This window comes from Thermobia domestica, chromosome 7, assembly GCF_964235325.1.
Source record: "Thermobia domestica chromosome 7, izTheDome1.hap1.1, whole genome shotgun sequence".
Classification (NCBI taxonomy): Eukaryota; Metazoa; Arthropoda; class Insecta; order Zygentoma; family Lepismatidae; genus Thermobia; species Thermobia domestica.
In genome coordinates, this window is record NC_137460.1 from 293,081,742 (window position 1) to 293,102,067 (window position 20,326).

The following is a 20,326-nucleotide window of genomic DNA, read 5'->3' on the forward strand; positions in this document are numbered from 1 at the left end:
TGATTCAAACATTCATTATGTCACTTTGATAATGGATAGCATATTCAATTTCCATTAGAACTGTATATCTCCGAGACACATTTATGATAATGTCAGAAGTTTAACAGACGTGCTTTATTTCCGCGTGGCTCGATTGCAAATTCGGTAGTGTTCATTGGACGTACTGGTCCAAAAGCACATTCTAATATACCCAGTAGATAGCGTTGGTCATATCCTCCATTTCAGACTACTAAGGCAAATTGAAATCAAATTGAAATAATGTAAATGTATTGGCATTCATGTAATTAAAGATCTGTTTTTAATATTACAGAAATATACTCAGCAGGAAGAGAGAAACTAAAGCGAGCAGAATATGAATCGGATTTGAACACAGAATCGGAAGAAATGAGCAAACAAAATCGAAAACTAAGAGCAGCTAAGGGCCATGCTATAGGAATAGTAAGAACGATAGCGAAATTGAAGAGGAGGAGGAGCGTATTATAGCTACATTACCAAAAGTGCCGAAAGTTACACTACAGAATAAATATTCAAGAAGCAGATTTTCAAATCCTATAATGGTAACCAAATGTACTCAAACAGAGACAGTTGTAGAAACACATCATAAAGAAGATAAACAGTACTGGCGACTAATACATTAAAGTATATAGTAACACTTGCTTACTTAAATTTGAGTCATAATTAGAATGTTGCAGGTTTGCTATTGACTATTCTCTTCTATAGCACTACATTGCTATATCACAAAATTTACAATTTTGTTAAATATTTAGTTTTTATATGACATTTACAATTAAATTTATATCAAGATTTTAATTAGAAGCCTGTAAATATAATACATCTTCGGTTATTTCACTATGGACAAATGTAGCTACGTAACACCACGGTGCAAGTATTTGTTTTTCTTCAAGATAAATGTTCTTCCCAGAGAATTTACACCTATCTCGTAACAGGATACATCAGACTTTTGTCAAATTACTATACTTTATAAAATTAGAGTGCACTCGGTTCCATAATAGATTTCTTTTACCGATTTCGTAGTTAACAGTTTAAAATTACTTTGTTTCAAGATATCAAGTGCAATTATACAAATAATTGGACCAGATCTTTTTCTAATAGTTTCGAAGAAAACTTTTATATTATGAAATCCGGCTATAAGTCTTCAGAATTTAGAAAGCCCAAATTCAGTTCCGTGAATTTAATCCATATAAGTGGACCTGAAAGTTTGGGCACTAAAATACAGCAAATAGATACCTATAATTTTAAAAATAGGAAATAGGCACTAAAATTTAACTCTATATAATGAAGATAAGTGTTCAATGTAATTCAAAAACTATAGTTTAAGTGATAGGTACTATTCCAATAATATAGGAACATACCCGTTGTTTGCAGATTATATTTTTTCATATAAAGATAGATTCTTTAAATGTTATATATATATATATATATATATATATATATATATATATATATATATATATATATAGTTTACTAAATAAGTTATATACAGCATTTTCACTATATACGACACTTCACTCAACACAGTCCAAAATTTTTTACCACTGCAACTTTTACAATATTTTAAAATTACAAACAGCTCTACCACTTTTTGAAGAAAAGTTCCTTTCTTGGAGAGATTTGAAACTTCTTGTAAACACTTAAGACAGTACTTGCTCCTTTACAAGATGAACATCAAATGACGTCAGCACGACAAACGAGCACTGAAGAACGCTACTTCTTCGGTGCATCTATGGAAAGAGAAGATGAATATGAAATGAAATCTTTGAGGTTTACATCCCACGATTATGCCGGCTAGGCTAAGGGGCACGATGATTATGAGAAGTGAGTTGGTGGAATGAAGAAAGTGGAAGGAAACGAGAGGACCCTGAGGAAACCCACGGACACGGTGTTTGTCTATCACAAAGTTCATTGGCTTGAGCGGGGATCAAATCAGGGACCCCATGCACCAGAGGTGAACGCTCTACCACTGAGCCACCGCGGCCCCAAAGGAATATGCAAATCAAACCGTCATTTTTTTGACCTATACTCTTTTTATCGTCGCGGACTGGAACTTAACATTGATCTGGAAATAAGCTTCTGTTAATGGTAAATTTATCAGCAGGGCTGAAGTCTTTCTTAAAACAAGAAATTTGTACTGTTATGGTAATGAAGTTTTTATTTTTTAGGAAAAGTATATAATTGGGAATATTAGGCACTAAACTAATAGTATGGCTAATGTGAGCCAAAAGAGGCCCAAGTTAATTACCTTAAATTGAACTTACAACCATCCAGATAAGCTTTGGAGCCTTAAGTTTTATTATATTTTTGTAACATTAAAGAATACGCTTCATGCCTACCATCCGATCTCTACTCATAAGTTTCCTCAGTTCCTACTGAATCATTTCACGCTGTCATTCTGGAGTACAAAATTATACTTAATAGTATGCGAACAGGAACACTGTGACCAACAGAACAAACTACACCCAAGGGCAACCCTTAGCACATCGGGCACGCAAAACAAATCCTTGACAAATTTATTTTCAATTGTTGAGAGACACTTTCCAGTGATGAAGAAAGTAAGTCAGGGATTTTGTAAATCAAGTCTCAGAAAGGTTACCCACCCTTTTACAACAGACAATTACTATACATATACATTTCACGCGCGAATTAAAAATATAAAGTTGCCCTAAATATATTTTTGTTCCTTTTCTCTCAATTTTAGAACTGAACGAAGCTACACTTAGACATTTCACAGCTACCAAAGTGAAGCTCAATGCCATTCTTTCAGCACAGAATGAAATCTTTCGTAGAATTGAAGAACTCGAAACGAAAGTGACAAATTCCTATCAAGAGAAGGGAAGAGTTTCTGCCGACGATCCTATAGAAATAGATTGTCTTCCTTTGAAAACGGAGGAAGAGGTTGGCATCATCGAAGAAAAGTTGGAAAATAATGCATTCAAAAAGGCATTGGTAAGTCAAACAAAAATATGCAGTACTTACATATACTGATGGTACTTACTTGTGAAAATGTGCACACAAACTACGCAATATTCAGAGCAGGCTGAACTGGCTGCGAGATTTCGAACTATGAACTAGTTCATCTTCGGGCATGTTGCAGGAAATCGAACACATGGATGAAAGAAACAGGGTTAATGACCCTTATTAAAAAGAAAAATCTCAAGTATAAAAGGATATATTTTTACGGGGAGTGCTTTAACTAACGATGATTAACCCTTTTCCTTTTATCCATGGTTTAGACTTCCTTTAGCCATCCTTAAACCGATTGCTTGACGCACTTTTTGGTCACCACAAGGCACGTGATGAGTAAGCAAGTCCTGGATATAACACTATTCCCTATTGGTTAATAATTGAATAGTTGTCCAATCACGATCAAACTTAGAAGTGGTTGGATACGTGGCATGACATGGCAACTTCTAGAATGTTCCATGCAACTACGCAGAAAGAAATTTCAGTGCCTTCGAAACAAAAGGCTATTGTTCTCCACACGCACACATAAACAAGAAAAGTCAGTTTTTGGCGTCGGAGAGATGACATGAACTGTAAAAGCACTCACATAGTTGCCAACTGATAGATTTATCACTAAGAATTAGTTATACGTTCAATAAAATATGCTTTTTAATTTTTCTTGCTTCGAGAGTCGATAGCAGAGGTACGCGTACCTCTGGGGATACATAATCCGAAAATAACCATATTTTGAAATCAAAGCAGAATATGTGTTGATTAAAAGAGAGACAAATAGAGAAACAGCAAACGGACAATAAGTGTACAAATCAAAAGATTATTTACAGGGGGATAAAGTGCACATTCCCCAAAAAAATAACATGGGAAATTTCAAAATATGTTTATTTTCGGATTACATATTCCCAGAGGTACGCGTACCCCCGGTTGAATAGCACTGCCCTAAGGAACATTCCTGACATGCCTAGTACATTCCTGGCATATGCCAAGTAAATGTGTCAAGTACATACACGGAACGTGATATACACATAATAGATACATTCCTCGGCATGTGTCATGCACGTACTTAGGCGGAAGTAACCTTATTCCTTACATGTGTATTTCACATGATTGCTCTACTCACGTACCTATCATGTACATTCCAATGTACCTCGAGGAACATTCTTTACACATGACCAATATGTACTTGTTTTGGGTGGGTTTAACCATTTCCCAATTAATAATGCTAAAGTCCTCTCTGTATATAAAATGTAACGCCGCCACTGTATATGTCTATTGCTTTCTCCTGCTTTTTTTTCTTTATCTTCGAGTTTCCTGCTTTTCCTACTGATTAGTCTGGCAATACTGCTTATGTCAATAATTTATCCCTCCCAGAAGGGAGTTGACAGTGGTCGTTTTAGGGCGAGTACCTCGTTTGTTTTAGTGTTCTGTGAGCAAGAGAGTTGAGTGGGATCTCCTATACACCTACGCTACTCTTACAATTTCTTTTACATTTACAGGTATATACATCCCCTTCTTTTTTCTACCCTTTTTTCATTTTACATTTCCCACTTTCTTCTAATTTTTGCTCTGTTCAACTTGGCTTTCAGCGCTCTTTCACTGTCTGAACCTCTTACCCGATCTTGACCTTTTTCCGATTGTGTCCTTTCTTCCCAATTATGTCCTTTATTTTATTCAATTTTGTTATCGAATCATAAAACTTCCGTATGGGGTATTCATTTGACAATTTTTATAATCTTAGCACACATGACTAGCGAGCGTGTGCACCTACCTATTTGACCAGTAATGTTCTACGACAAGAAATGACAAGACAAGACCTTCCAGGCTTCTCTTCTGAGTAAATAAATTATATGTTTATATTTATAAATCAGGTTAGTTTTTCAAGCAAAGATTTTCTACTCCTAACGGCCCTTCTCATTGTTCTCGAATACTTTTCTCCGGGCTACATAACAATATCAAACGTAGTATAAATGAAATTCAAGGGATTCACTAGAAATTATTATTCTGAAATGACTGAAACATTATGTATCGGATGGTTACGTAAGAACTGCATACTCTGCATTCTTTCATACGGTATACTCTTTTGGGGAAATGCTTCACGTATCAATGATATCCTATTAATACAGAAAAAAGTAATTAGAATTATGACAACTTCACTTCGAACAGTGCATTATAAACCTTTTGTCAAAAACAGACTACCTGAATTACTGTACAGATAGAACTTGCATTCGTGCAATACAAGGTACAATAAACTTATAGATGTACCATATAATAGACTTAATCCGCCTTATGCAGAGTCGTTTTGAGGTGTGATTAGGATCATACTAAGAGCCTGACTACTGCAGGAACCTTACGTTAGTCGAACTCTTTAGTGTGGCGATAATCACGTTCGATCGTGTGGTTCGGATTCCACGTTAATCAGTAGGTCCACGTCTCATATAGCCTCGCTGCTAAACGGGACGCTAAACTAAAATCAACTCAACTCAATCACGTTCGAAATGACTGCATACGGCCCAATAAGTCGAAGAATAACTATGATGTACTAGACATAAAATTGTATAATGTGTTACCAGGTCACTTATCTTTAAGTCCCATCAGGCCCGTAGCCTGCCCAAAAATTTAGGGGGGCCCGACACAATCATATACTTCAGCACCATATTATATTTCATTTGCAAGCCTACCGTGAAATTTTGTGGGGGCTAGCCAAAGTATAGGGGGGGCCCGGCCCCCCTTGCCCCCGTGGATACGGGCCTGAGTTTCATGAATGTGTTTAAATTCATCTCATTCGTCCCTAATAATAATATATAATGTAAACAATAATATACAGATTAATAGATTTGTAAACAAAATTCATAAATTTTGGTAAATGTTTAGCACACTGGACCCAGAAATGCGTAAAAAAATACAAAAGTTACGAGAGAAATGGAAGACGGATGTACTTAGACCTAACATAATCTAACCAAACCTAAACTAAACTAAACTAACTTACACTAACCTGAACGAGCTTAAACTAACCCAATATTAGTAGAAATAAGGAAATTTTTTTCGCTTTTCGAAAATTATGATGCATCCCTGTACTAATATAAGCTAACATAAAGTAGCCGAAACTACCCGAATGGAACACAAACTACCGAAATTATATCATTAAAGAAAAAAAAAATAGCTGGACGGCTTCTGCTAAACATTGTCAGAAATTTCTAATAATGTTTTAATAAAGTAGTGTGGAGATAGTTGAAATATGAAGTTCATGATATCTAAGATGTGTATTTACGTTGTAACAAAAATGAAGGTGGAGAGTGGTATCTACGTATTCTACCATAAGGTAATAACATGTATGTGTACTTGGTGTTGGTTTCCTTTGGCGCACCACATTTTGAAAGATTTGCAGGTAAAGTTCAATCATTTTCATGGAAAAACATTTATAAAGGATAATTTACTTTAAGCGATAGAACTAAATACAAAGTAATATACCTGTAGTTTATGTCTATAAGTTAAGGTTACTAGTGCAATATCCCTACAAGTGCTTCAGTACGGGTAAAATAAGTGAGTGCATATGAGAGATGATTGTATTTAAAACTATTTTCAACCGGCGGTGTATTTGTACACACTGTAATGAAGTTCTATTTTATGTTTACGTGTTGAACGCTACTAGTATGAAACCATGTCAAGTGGTAATGAAACTCGTATCATTCTGAATAACTACTCAGTTTTAATACTCTGCTTATGTATATACGAACTGTCGCTGACGCGCCTGCTACCTTGAGACGCACCCCGTAGGTAGCACTCGGGTTCTTCAGCTTTGCCCTTCCCTGGATGGTTATATAAGATTCATGTTATTAGTGTCCACCTAGTACAGGTTGTTTTGTGTTTCTTGTACTGCACTTTTTATACATACATGTGAACACCGTATTTATACGCTATTCGTAAAAGAATTGAAATTTTCGAACAATGCTAATTATTGCCCCCATGAAATTTCACTATGCCATTTGGGTTATTTTTATGTCGCCCAGTGAGAATCATTTACGAAACAATGCGAAAAATGCGTGAAAGCTATCGAAGTTTTTTGTGGCTTAACGTCTGGCTGGGAATTCTATGTAAAAAAAAAAAAAAAAAAAGTCAAATTATGTGTGATAGTTTACAGATTCTTTCACGTTTAGGCAGTCATAATTCACAGTGTATAGACTGTTGGAATATCACCATCACTCAATATGTACCACTAAAATCAGAATCTGTATTGACACCAATTTTGAGAAATTTGGACATTACATAGTGTGCGATGTAGATATTAAGCTTGCCTTCAAATTTTTTTTTTTTTTTTTTTAATTCGAATAGAAACCATACCAATAATTTGTACTTAATCTTAATATAAACTATTTTTTACCGCGAAAATTAAAATATGCAATCAAAATTAGAATTTGTACTCCCCATTAATTAAGAGAAATTTGAATATCTTTGGCGAATCAAGCTGGCTGATGGTATTATTTCACAGCGCTAGAAAGAATAAAGGAAAGCATTATCACAAAACAATTGACTCTGGAGGTGGTAGATTAAATAGGTATCATTGGCTTTTTATAATTTGGTGGGGGTAAAGAGGTCAAATATCTAGACATGTTGAGTACCCCAAAATACATTTTGAGTGCGTGATTCTTTTCTCCAGTTGTCTGTGGTCATGGAGAGTGTTAATTTTTAATATAGAACTCATTCAAAGGACTAGTTTTTTGTGAAGTCCTCACCATTCTCTCATATCTCCGTTTCGATAACAGAATCTAAATTCTGATTTTGCCGATAATGGAACCAGTCAAAAATTCGTTTGCAAAGTCCGGACGTCGAACTTAAAAAATAAGAATATGTTGACTATCTTCATATGGAATAGATCAACATATTTGAGTTAGTCTTCACATTTACTGAATTGGTGCAGTTTCAATTTTCAGTCTATTGTTACAAATTCTCCAAAAATTTCCTAGAAAATTTTCATTTTGATTCTGAGCAAGCCCTTTCGTTGGAAGGTTTGGGTTGGTGAAAAATTGGCTGTTCGTTAAGTAAATACCTCTAATCTTTATTTCATACATTGTTTTGATGATGCAGATTATATGCGAATTTTTCGTGTCCTTTTTACGAATTCAATGCGGATTTTTTACTCAAGCTTGTCCGATTCGAAAAAATGAAAGAAAAAGGATTTGCGTTCGCGCCCAGTGAGCACTGAAAATTGAAATTTTTGGAAACAGATTGGGGTAAAAATTCTACTTTTGATAATACAAATTCGTACATATTTGGCACATGTTCTTGGTAGCATTTAAATTAAAATTTGTAAGAGAAATGTGTTACGCTAGTCAAGTTTTGACATCAAGTTGGCCTGAGTAATAGAAACTCAAATTTCGCTAAATTGTTGCAGGGTACAAATTTAATTTTAGTAATACAAATTTGTACATATTGGGTACAACTCCTTGTTATTCTTTGGTTCAAATTGAAAAGAACAATTACTTTTCCAAGCCCAATTAACGTCACGCTTGCCCGTCATTAAGAATTCAAATTTTTCGAAATTGGTGGGAGTACAAATTCTAATGTTATACGTACTTATTGGGGAGAAGTTTTTCATACCGTTTTGGTTCGAATTATTTATTTATTTTATTTATTTCATTTTCCGCCGTAAGAACTTAGCGTTCATGGCTTCGTCAAGAGATACAGTTAATATTACAAGTTATAATAATAATAATTGCAAGAGATACGCTACAATTAGTATTACAATTATTAAAAAAATAATATATAATAATACAATATATAAAGTAATAATATAAAATATATACGTAACAATAAAACAAACTAAGTGTACTTTTAGAGAAAATATAAATTTACCTTGTTTTATATATTTTAAAATTCAAATAAATTTTGATATTTACATTATAAAGAAAGATCACAGTGAAGATATTCATCTAAACCATAGAAAAGATGTTTGAGTAACAGTAACTTGAGGTGTCTTTTAAACTGCAAGTTTGGCATTCGTTTGACACGATCTGGTAATTTATTATAAACTTTTATTCCTATGTGGTGTAACGAATTTTGAGTTCTTGTTAGACGGAAATTTTGGATATGAATATGATTGGTTGTTCTTGTGTTGTATTCGTGTAGGTCCGAGTTGAGTTGAAAGTTTCTTTTATTCATATGTATAAATGATGTTGTTTCTAGAATGTATATACACGGCAATGGTAATATTTTAAGTTTCTGAAACAGTGGTCTACTTGGTGTATGAAACGGTACTGATAACATTATTCGTAACATTTTCTTCTGCATCGTAAACACTTTCTTTTCATAACAGGTATTACCCCAAAAAATGATTCCATACGATAGAATTAACTGAATCAATCCGAAATAAATTGTTTTCAATGTTTCTGTAGTTAGAATCTTACTAACTTTACGTATAAGATATATTTTTGCACTTAGTTTCCTCAACAAATCATTCACGTGATCGTCCCATGTTAACTTAGAGTCCAATTTTATCCCTAAAAATTTACAAGAGTCAGATACCTGTATGAGTTCCCCGTCTATACGTATTTGATGTATATTTAGAGAGTTCAGTTTTCCTTCATTGAAACTCATTATAGTTGTTTTCGCTGTATTTAAGTTAAGTTGGTTTGCTTTTATCCATTCTGTAATTTTATCTGTCGTGTTCTTAAATATGAAATCCTCGGGGCAAATGTTATTTGGAATTTCAACTAATATGTTTGTATCATCCGCAAAAAGTACGCTTTTGTTTGGAACTATATAATCGGGAAGATCGTTAATGTATATAAGGAAAAGTATACATTAAAGGAAATATATAAGGAAACATATAAGGAAATGTATACAAGGACCTAATATTGATCCTTGTGGAACTCCGTGCCTAATGTGTCTTACCTCTGACTTGGTTGGACCTATTTCTACATATTGCATGCGGTTAGTCAAATAGGAGTGGAACCATAAATTAGCATGACCTCTAATACCATAACTATGCAATTTATTCAATAAAATTTTTTGATTAACAAGGTCAAAGGCTTTTGTGAGATCCAGAAAAATTCCATATATTTTATTTCTTCTCTCTCTCGCTTTATATATATCACTTAGAAAAGCAACTACAGCATTGTTAATTGATTTGCACTTCCTAAACCCGAATTGGCTCTTCGTGAAGATATTATTCTTTTCCAAAAAGGGCACCAATCTGTTATACATAACTTTTTCTAAAATTTTGGAGAAAACAGATAGAATAGAGATAGGACGATAATTTCTTGGGTCAGTAGTTGATCCTTTTTTGTGTATAGGTCTTATTTTTGCAAGTTTAAGATCTTCTGGAAATGTTCCCGTTTCAAGAGAGGAATTGCATATATCAGTCAACGGTGTAAGAAAATATTCGGCACACATTTTAAGCAAGTAATAAGGAATATCGTCGGGCCCAGAAGATTTTTTCGTCTTCATTTTTTTAATAATCGATCTTATTTCTAACTCTGTGGTAGGTATTAAGTATATAGATAGAAAATTACTAGATAATTTTATGTTGTTAGTCTTTTCAGACTCAGAATTTGAGTATGTTTTCGCAACGTTGGCAAAAAAATCATTAAGTAGGTTTGCAATATGTTGTTTATTTGTTATTTCTCGGCCATGCTGAATTATTTTTTTAATTTCTATTTTTTGCGTTTTTGATGCGGTTGATTGTTCATTTACTACTTGCCATAGTGTTTTGTTCTTGTTATCAGATTTAGATATCCTATTTGATGTGTGCATTTTCTTTGCTTCTTTTATTACACCTTTAAGAATACTCCTATATTTATTAAAATATTCTTTTAGTTTCCTATTATTCGTCCTTTTTACAATTGTATGTAGTTGTTTCTTTCTCATGCAGGAATTAATTATGCCTCGTGTTATCCAGTTGCATCTAGTTTTGTGAGAATATACCTTTATCTTTTTAAGTGGAAAGGCTGTTTCGAAATAGTGCCTAACTGTATTAATGAACTGTCTGTATTTATTGTTTACGTCATTTTCTAGTAGTGTGTCCGTCCAGTCTTCCTTGCTAAGAAGATATTGAAAGTACTCCACGTTCGTTTCATGAAAGTTTCTTGCCCACTTACATTCTTTTCTATCAATTTTCCGATCTTGGGGTTGAAGTGTTATGTTTATTTGAACTGCATTATGGTCGGAGAGTGATGTGTTAAGATTATTTGCTTTAAAGGAAGTAGTTTCATTATCTATTATAATTTAATCTATACAAGATTCTGAGTTTTCTGTAATGCGGGTTGGAGTGTTTATAGTGTGTTGTAGGCCGAAGGATTGCAAAGTGTTTGATAATAATGTTAGGTGATTTGATGGTGTCAGGAAATCAATGTTTAGGTCGCCACATAATACGATTGGTTTACTTTCTTTCTTAACTAGAGATAACAGTTGTTCTAATTTTTCAATAAAACGGGGAAAGGAGCTGTCAGGTGTTCTATACATGACTATTATAATGAACCTATGTCCTGATTTTTCGATTTCTATTACTGCATGCTCAAATGTCTGTTCCTCATTCAGATACATGCTGTTGTTTTTTACCTTATACTTTAATATTTTTCTCACAAACATTAAAGCACCACCGCACCTACTGAATGTCCGGCAAAATCCACCAACACATATATAATTTGGTAGGACTGTATACTCTATTTCATCTTCCCTCAACCAGTGTTCGGTAATACAAATTACATCTGGGTTCATCAGCTCAGTGTCGTTTCTGATTAGTATGTCTAGTTCATCTATTTTATTTCTGATGGATTGTATATTCTGATGTAGTACCTTTAGTTCAACTGTATTATATTGGTTTGGTTGATAGCATACTGACCTAGAAGAGGTATCAGTGTCGATGAGTGGAGCATTTGTTATCTCTTTGATGCTTAGATTTTCATCAAACTTAGATACATGTTCCCCATTAACTACTTTATAAGTGATATTATTGTGTCGTCGCATAAAAAATCATTATTCCTGAGTTTCTCGGGTAATCGCCTTTGTCGATTGGTCACACGCGTACTACTACTTGGGGCGCCTATTGTTGAATGTGTATGTTTCTTTTGTGGTGTCATGCATTGACAAATTGGGAGGATAACTTTTGTGTTTCTTTTGTTGTGTTCCGAAACGTTTTCATTGCCTTCTGCGTTACCATTAAAGAAAGCCATGGATTGCGAACTCTCAGTAGATGTATCTGTACTCCTTTTTTTAATGTTACATGTTTGGTTATGTACTGGCTTTTCACTATTAAGATTTACTAGTGTCACTGATGTACGCCCCAAATTGTGAAGCATCTCTTTTGCTGCAAACAACATTTGGCTATCCTCACTGTGCATTTCAAGCAGTCCATTCCCCATAGCTAAACTAAAACTTACGTTGGAGAACTGAAATGTGTTCAAAGCTCTAGAGGCATCTTTTACAACTGTACATTTAGACGTTACCTTTGTATTATTAGTAACCTGTTTGCAGGCTAAAGATTTTGTTTGCCCATTTCTATACTGTACTGTACTATATGATTTTGCACTGGACTTATTACTTATTAATTGATTTACCTTGTCTACAATGAAAAGCTTGCCTCTGCGGTTTAAATGTAGACCATGCTGAGTATGGTGCGTTCGGTCGAGAGACGCAAGATCGACAATATGTACATTAGTATACTTGTTACATAATTTCATGATTTCCTGATTGGTTTTCCTCACTTCTAAATTGACACAAGATTTATCAATTAAGTCGTACCGGTGAGGGACTGTACAAGCCAGAACATTGGTATTACCTAATTTACCTAATACACTTTCATAAGCAGTTATTACACTATTTGCTTCGTTTTTAGATACATCATTAGTTCCAGTGATTATTAACACATAATCCTCTCTTGTGAGTTTTTCTGTTTCTTGTACGCAGTCCTTCAACACTTGCTCAGATCGAGCTCCTGGCTTAACAAAGTTAACTGTTCTTACCTTGTTTAGTTTGTTGCTCATAAGTGTACCTAACCCACGACCTTGGCTATCTGATAATATAACTAGTTTCTTCAGGTCACTTTCCTGTCTATTACTCCCTTCAGCATTCCTATTTCTTCTGTTGTTTTGTCGAGTCACATTTACGTCTAATTTTGTTCTCAGCTTGTTATGGGTTTCACCATCTTCAAAGAATTTCGGAATACTTTTCCTGTCCTGCGACGTACTACTTTTAAAATGTTCTTTGACCATTTCACCTTCAAGCACTACAAATCTATTCTGAGTTCTAATGCCTTCTGGTGAACCTACCTGTTGATATTGTGTGGTTTTTACATTACGCATAGTTTGCGACTTCAGATTATATCGCGGTTTACTTTTATTTGTTTCGACCTTTTCTTTGTCCTCCAATAACTGCGTTTCGTATTTACTGTTGTATATTACATTTACATTGTTTTTCTTCTGCCGAACATTTCCAACAAATTTCGATGAGTTTTTAGCTATTGGTTGGTTAACACTATTATGCACTGAATGAGGGACATTGTTTCTTTTCACCTGTTCAAGGGTGTTGCTTTCTTGCGAGTTGGGGTGTACATTAATATTGCGTTTTACAATTTCACTCCAGGATGCACTTGTATTTTCTTTTTGAGAGATCTGTCCATTATTTTGCAGAATGTCTTTAGATAATATGTCTATTATTAATTGTTTCGATAGAATTTCTTCTAGTTTTGCATTCAGTTCTCTTTGCAGTTTTTCACAATTAATACAAAATGAACCCTCCATTGTATAACATAAACAAAATTCTAACACAAAGAAGCTATAATTTTCAATATCAATGCGATTTTTCCGAAACCATAATTTCAGCGTAAACCGTAAAGTTAAAACAGGGTAAGCTGGCAACGCTGACTTTCATAGAGATTGCAGCTATGAGATTGCAAATGGCCGCCAATTTATTGTAATATATTTTTCAAAATTCTGAGAATCCACTACGAACTAATAAAATGAAATCTACACAGCTATTATTGTTTTGGCACAGCTTTACACTTTTATCCATTGGAGACTGGATTCAACATTTCTTTTTCCTCCAGAGGGCTAACTCGCATTTAAAATACTAACATAATACTTCTAGTGGAAGCACAAATACAAGTTTTGTTTACGTTTCACAAATTATTCATATCTCAGTTTCTATCACTACGAAAGTACATTTTCGATGTTCTTCTTACCACTGCATAATTCACAGATAAAATAGTGTAGAGTAAGTTCTTCTTAGAAAAATATTACCACTAAAATTCTCGCAATAAAGCGGGAGCATGTCTCGACGCGTTTACTGTTATATTTTAGCACGTAACCATTTTTATAGAAATATAATATAGAAATATATATATAGAAAAATAAATTGTTTGGACCATTGGTTGTACAAATTAATACGTATTGGATACAAAGTTTGGTTAAGGTTTTTTTTCGAATTTGAAATTTGTGCAAGCTAACTTTATGGACATTTCTTGGATAGAAGGTCAAGTGTTTAGACGTGAAACTATTAAAGTCTTGGTAATGTAGTACATGGGCCTGTACACTGGAAGATTATTAATTGTGTCCGTTTCCGGAATTTTAAGTAATGCCGTTGACGAGTAGTGTACGGTAGTGCATAAGTATGAGTACAAATTGAGAAGAGGGTTGGAACTTCATGATACTAAGAGCAATGAAACGTTATTTAAATTGTGATAAAGTTAAGAAAGAACTGAGCCCCGTGCTCACTCGCTCAATTATGTTTCGCAAAGGTAGCATTGTTTCTTTCCAGTGATACCTTGTTTTCCTGTGAACCGTAGTAAAGATAGGAAACAGCGAGCTCTGCATGGTTCAAACAACGCTCGTTCGGCTACGTTTTCTTAAGATAACATTCGTGGTTTCTACTGACGACGTACCGCAGGATAGTTCGTGTTTTCGCAAAGGCATCTTAAAGTGAATCCGCAGCAAGAATGTAAGTGCACACCTCAAAAGTGATTCATCAAAGTATAGAAAGTGAATGCAAAGACATAGAAGTATGTTTTTAATGCACTTGTGTATGGATCTGTATATTAAATCTGCACACAACGTAAAACATACAAACGAACTTCTGCTAAGTGGTCACTAAATAGAACAAAAGCTCTATAACTCAGGGAGACAGTGTAAATCTGGTACAGCCGTGCGGCAGTTTGGGTATGCATCTATAGGGGGAGGGAAATCATCCACTGCATTTGCTCATGAACGATAAGAGTGGAAATAAGAGACAGGCATTTCCAAGAAAGCAGTTTTTTTCACCTCGGCTTATGTCTAGTTGATGTAGGCCAGGCTTTTTCTTTGGATCGAAAAAGAATTCCAAATTAAATTACAAATTTAGAAATTCTACGAACATTAGGTTTGGTTAAATTGTATTTGTGCTCCTTCGTCTAAAAGGAAACTTTTTCTATATTAAAAAAATTAGATCTCGAAATGCAGACATATTAGATCTCGAAACCTCGAAATGCGAACATTACGTTTCGCACATCGTTGAGAAACTTTACGTTTCCCCTTTATTTTGGTGTATTATATTTTACATGAGAAGAATATGTGGATATTAAAAAGTGCATTAGGTCTTCGTATAATATACAGTTCACAAAAAATAAGAGATTAGTGAGACGAACATGCAAAAAGTAAGAACGTGCACTTTATTTTACCTACTGTATTTTAAACATTTATAGTTGAAAAAATTCCTCATTCTATTCATTCCCCTATATTATATGGATTCATGATATGAACTTTTTCCATAAATATAAAAAAAAAAAAAAAAAAGTCGAAGCAAGTTCCTTTATTGAATGTAAATTTGTGTTGGAATTTTGTGTGAATTTGCTTTCCTGACTTCAGTCTAGCAATTGCATATTTTCTTAAGATTCCCGCATGGATCCCCTCTTTTACACATTCAATCTCTGTCAAATTATTTTCAAAAATTCAAAAGAATTTGCTTGCTGCTAAGAGTTTGTAGTACAGAATGGGAAAAATGAGCTAAACTATTGAAATCAGTGATATGACCCCTGCATAAAAAGAAAAGTTACCTTCGCTTAATTGCTGTTTAAAATTTAGGAGTATTCTAACGTCAGACATATTTTCTGGCCGCTTTTGCCACACTCAACATTCTCATTGCCATTGGATGAGGAAACCAACTTAACAGTAAAGAGCATTTCTACATGATGTAGGAATTAAATTACGGTCTGGGGGCGCGGTGATTCATTGGTAGAGTGTTCTCCTCCGGTGGTTGGGGTCCCGGGTTCTATCCCTGCTTGCAGCGTGTTCTTTGTATCGGACAAACACCGTGTTTCTGTCTTTTCACCTAATCTCCCGTTTCCTCCCACTTTATTTATTCCACAATTCCATTCATTTCTCATCATCACCGTCTCCTTTAACCTAACGAATATAATTGCGGGACGTAAAATTGAGATTTCATTTCATTTCATTTTAAGTCATGGTCTATGTATTTTAGTGTATAATCCAAGATTGCTAACTCCGCACAAATATGAAAGAAAACACAAAGTAGATTTTCATTTGAAGGACGCTTTTATGATTATCTTTTTTATGATTTTTAATATCTTGTAATCTCTTTCATCTATCTCATGTAACCGAAAAATACTGTACACTTAAATCCACTAGCTACCATGTACTCCACATTATTTCTTTATTAAATTAACTGTGACCTTTTCAAATTACCTTTTATTTAATTTATAATCTTAACACGTTTATCCTCAACAATTTACTTTTAGTCAGAATACCAACAACTTCCTGTATAATATTTATTCTTAAACTCAGTCGAAAATCTATTCAAACTTCTCTCCTAATTTTACTCAAATACAGTCATATTTATATAGCAACATTCGTCTTTAAATATACAGTCACATTTACATTGCAACATTCTTCTTCTTCTTATTAGCATGTTGGAATCCTAAAACACTTCACTTCCAACATTCTTCGCTTGTATCAAAAAACAAACAAACAAAAAAAAAAAAAAAAGCACTGTACACTTTGATCTCATCTTTTTTATATTTTATAGACGTCAATCTCCATCCTTATTGTACTTACATGTACATTTATTTGCGCCCGATAATTTTAAACCCCATTCTTTGTCCGTCATTATATCCCAACATTTAAGTACTTTCCTTTGCCAGTTCCTTAAATCCTTCAAAATGAACTGAATTACTTCCTTTTTTAAACTCAAAACATATTTTTAAACATCTAATATCTCATCATTTGTTAGTTTCTGTCTTCTCTTATACTATTTTCGGTTTTTATTGTGTCTTTTATTTTTGTCCTAGTAATTATCTTGTTCCAGTTTCGTTGGTGTACTATGTTGTTTTTTGTAAGTGTAATATAAATCTCCTTCATAATCTGTCAGTAGCTTGTAATCACTAGTATTCACCGAACCGGTCTCATACTTACTTTTTTTTTAGATCTACTTCTTTTATATTGCTGCTTCTTGTTAACGTAATTTTAAGTGATTTTTCTTCATGTGCTAGGTTGTTACTCAAATGTTTCCGTACGTTGCCCGACAGTTCTTTAATACCTCATTCAGAGATTGCTAATGCAATGTGTCCAATGTCAATTCTTGATACAAGGCTTGCACTTGACTCTTGTCTAATATGGAAGATATTTCATGTGCCTGTTGTACTTACTGTTTCAATTCTTGTACATTTTGATTAACTTACTCATCTATATGTAGTTCGTTTATTTCTGTATGAAGTTGTAGTATAAAAGCATTAGGAAAGTAATGGATTCCAGCGCATTTGAAACTTTCCTTGTCGTATTGACGATTATTCCTAACATGTAGCAATATTTGCTTTGCTTTTTCTGATGATTCTGGCGATACTGAATAAATTAAGTTCTGCCTTGTACTTCCTAGTGTGTGACCAGGATTTGAAGAATTCCAAGATCTTGGAGAGGTACCTATTCCTTTAGATAGCATCATGTTAACTTGAAGCTAATTTCGTTCACTCGCACTGCTGAATACGATCCGTGTTTTGTACAGCTGTAGCAATATCAACTACGTGTCGAAAATTGAAAGAGAAAATTTTTTTCATTCCAAACACACACTTATCTCGTGAATTTCTAAACACGTATCAAAGTTGCAGTATGCAGCTTGGTTTTCAAACGGTATTACAATTTGTTCAACCGCCTGAAGTTCATATAGAGTTAATTTATGAAACTTGATCCTTTCAGCTGTTTCGTTAGTATTAACACCATAATGCTGCAAGATAAGTCCTTTTAATTCTTCATATGGCTTTTTTGTTGGTTTATTTGGGGTGCATTAATTTCGCAATTCTTCGTAAGGTTGTCCACCCATTACTGCTAAAAATGTTGCTATCTTCCTATCCTCAAGTAAGTTTAGTGATAATGCCACTTGTTCAAACCTTTCAATATAAATTTTTATTCTTCCTGTCTACACGTCAAAAGGTTCGAAGGTGCTAAATGAAGCCATTCTTAGTATTTAAAAGCGTAAAATTCTTTACTACAGACTGCGCCAGCTGTTATGCTTATCTTTTTTCTATTTTTAATTATATTTTAATCTCTTTCATCTATCTGATTTAACCATAAAATACTGTATATTCAAGTCTACTAGCTACTACATACTCCAAGTTATTTTTTCATTAGATTAACTGTGACCTTCTCAAATTACCTTTTATTTAACTTAATGAGCTTAGCACGTTTATCCTCAACAACGTACTGTTTTAATTAATCGGAATTCCGGCAACTTCGTGTATAATATTACCCTTAATCTCATTCGACAATCTACTTAAACATTTCGCCTAATTCTGCGCAAATACAGTCACATTTAGATAGCATCATTCTTCTTATTCTCTCTTATAAACATGTTCCAAAGTTAAGACAATACGCTCCCAACAGACGCATTTATAGGTGATTAACACTCAGTGTTCAAATGCTATTCTTGGAAGTAAGTGTTGCAATAATGAATTCAGAAAATTTCTCACTGAAATTGAAAGAGACACTGTGAAAGCACTAGTAACCCTTTTGACTCCCATCGGAAAAAAATTAGGGACGATTTCGTAGTTTTGGGAGGTGGCGTTCAGTGCGCAGGAGAAGAATGTCCTTTGGCAGTTTAGGAGGAGATTGTCTGGCCACGTAAAGCATTAAAGTATTAAAAGTGTTAAAAGCTACGCCTGCTCAAACCAATATTTATTAAACAGAACGGAAATAGTAGACTATACTTTATATTTAAGGTAGGGAGAAATGACCCAAATAAGAAATATAACAGTTTACATCATAAAATAAATTATTAATATACGTAGGTATTTATTTTAGTAAAATAACTTTATCTTTCTACTTAACCAATTTGATAAAATAAACATAGTTCATTCAGCTTTCTCTTTAATTTTGAAAAGAAATTAAATTTTGCATTGGCATATATTGTCGATGTCACAGTTTGATGTTAAGGTTCCGTTATATAGATTTTGATGTTATAAACATCGTAACATATAATTACATCGCAAAACTACAAAAGCAAGACAGCGGCTATAGTTTTTGAAATGGTTCAGTTCAGTAAAGTATAATGTACATGTATGGCTGTAATACGTTTGTTCTTTCGTTAGTTTAAGGTGCGGATGTGCTGACTGCAAAATGAAAGAAAGAAATGAAATCTTTAACGTCCCACGCATAAGTCTGCTAGGCTTAAGGACACACTGACGATAAAGAATGATAAAAGTTGGATGAAACGGAAGTACCCTAAATAAACCCGTAAGCACGGTGTTTATGCACCACATATCTCACTTGGGACGAATGTAGATCGAACCAAGAACCCCATGTGCCAGAAGTCAATGCTCTGCCACTGAACCAACGTGACCCCCTGGACTATAAGATTAATAAGTAAGTATATATCCCATTATATAACTATGTCAGAGCTCTCTAGGTGCTCTTTGTTTAGATTGACCACCTTTTGTGCGAAAGATCCAGTCATTTCTGGTAAGAACACATGCTGCTAGGATCCAACATTAACATGTACTTCCATGTTTCAAAGAACATTGGTACTAGAGTGAACGTTATACTTCAATATCACCAAGAATAACATGGATTAATAAGGAAAAAGTACGAGTGACAATTAAACGCTGGGAAACCAAAAGTTCCGAAAAACGGCAAGTCCTGAAAATTAAAAGCATAAAATAGCGACTGCAAGAAAAATTTCACTAGAAATTACTAGCGCTATATGTATTTGAGTAAAGACAAAAAGCTGCAAAGAATAAGTAAATATGTGTTTAATACGTGTTGAAAAGGTTATCTACATTTAAGTGAAATATTTGTATAACACTTCTTTGGATATTTTATTTCAGGAGTACACGTTAGTAATTTAGCAGAGGAAATTTTAATTTTTAGCTTTTTCTCATGCA

General features: G+C 34.0%; 1 protein-coding gene across 6 annotated transcripts in view; it reads left to right on the forward strand.

The window, feature by feature from the left end:
- Positions 1-4,746: 4,746 nt before the first annotated feature.
- The window catches only part of LOC145691050 (uncharacterized), a 47,070-nt gene continuing 31,490 nt past the window's right edge, over positions 4,747-20,326 (forward strand). Inside the window, exons 1-2 of one of the 6 annotated variants that reach the window (XM_081766680.1) lie at positions 4,770-4,844; positions 19,535-19,808. The gene's annotated coding sequence lies outside the window, so the exon portion shown is untranslated. The other 5 variants (XM_081766677.1, XM_081766678.1, XM_081766681.1 and 2 more) reach the window with 5 other exon arrangements.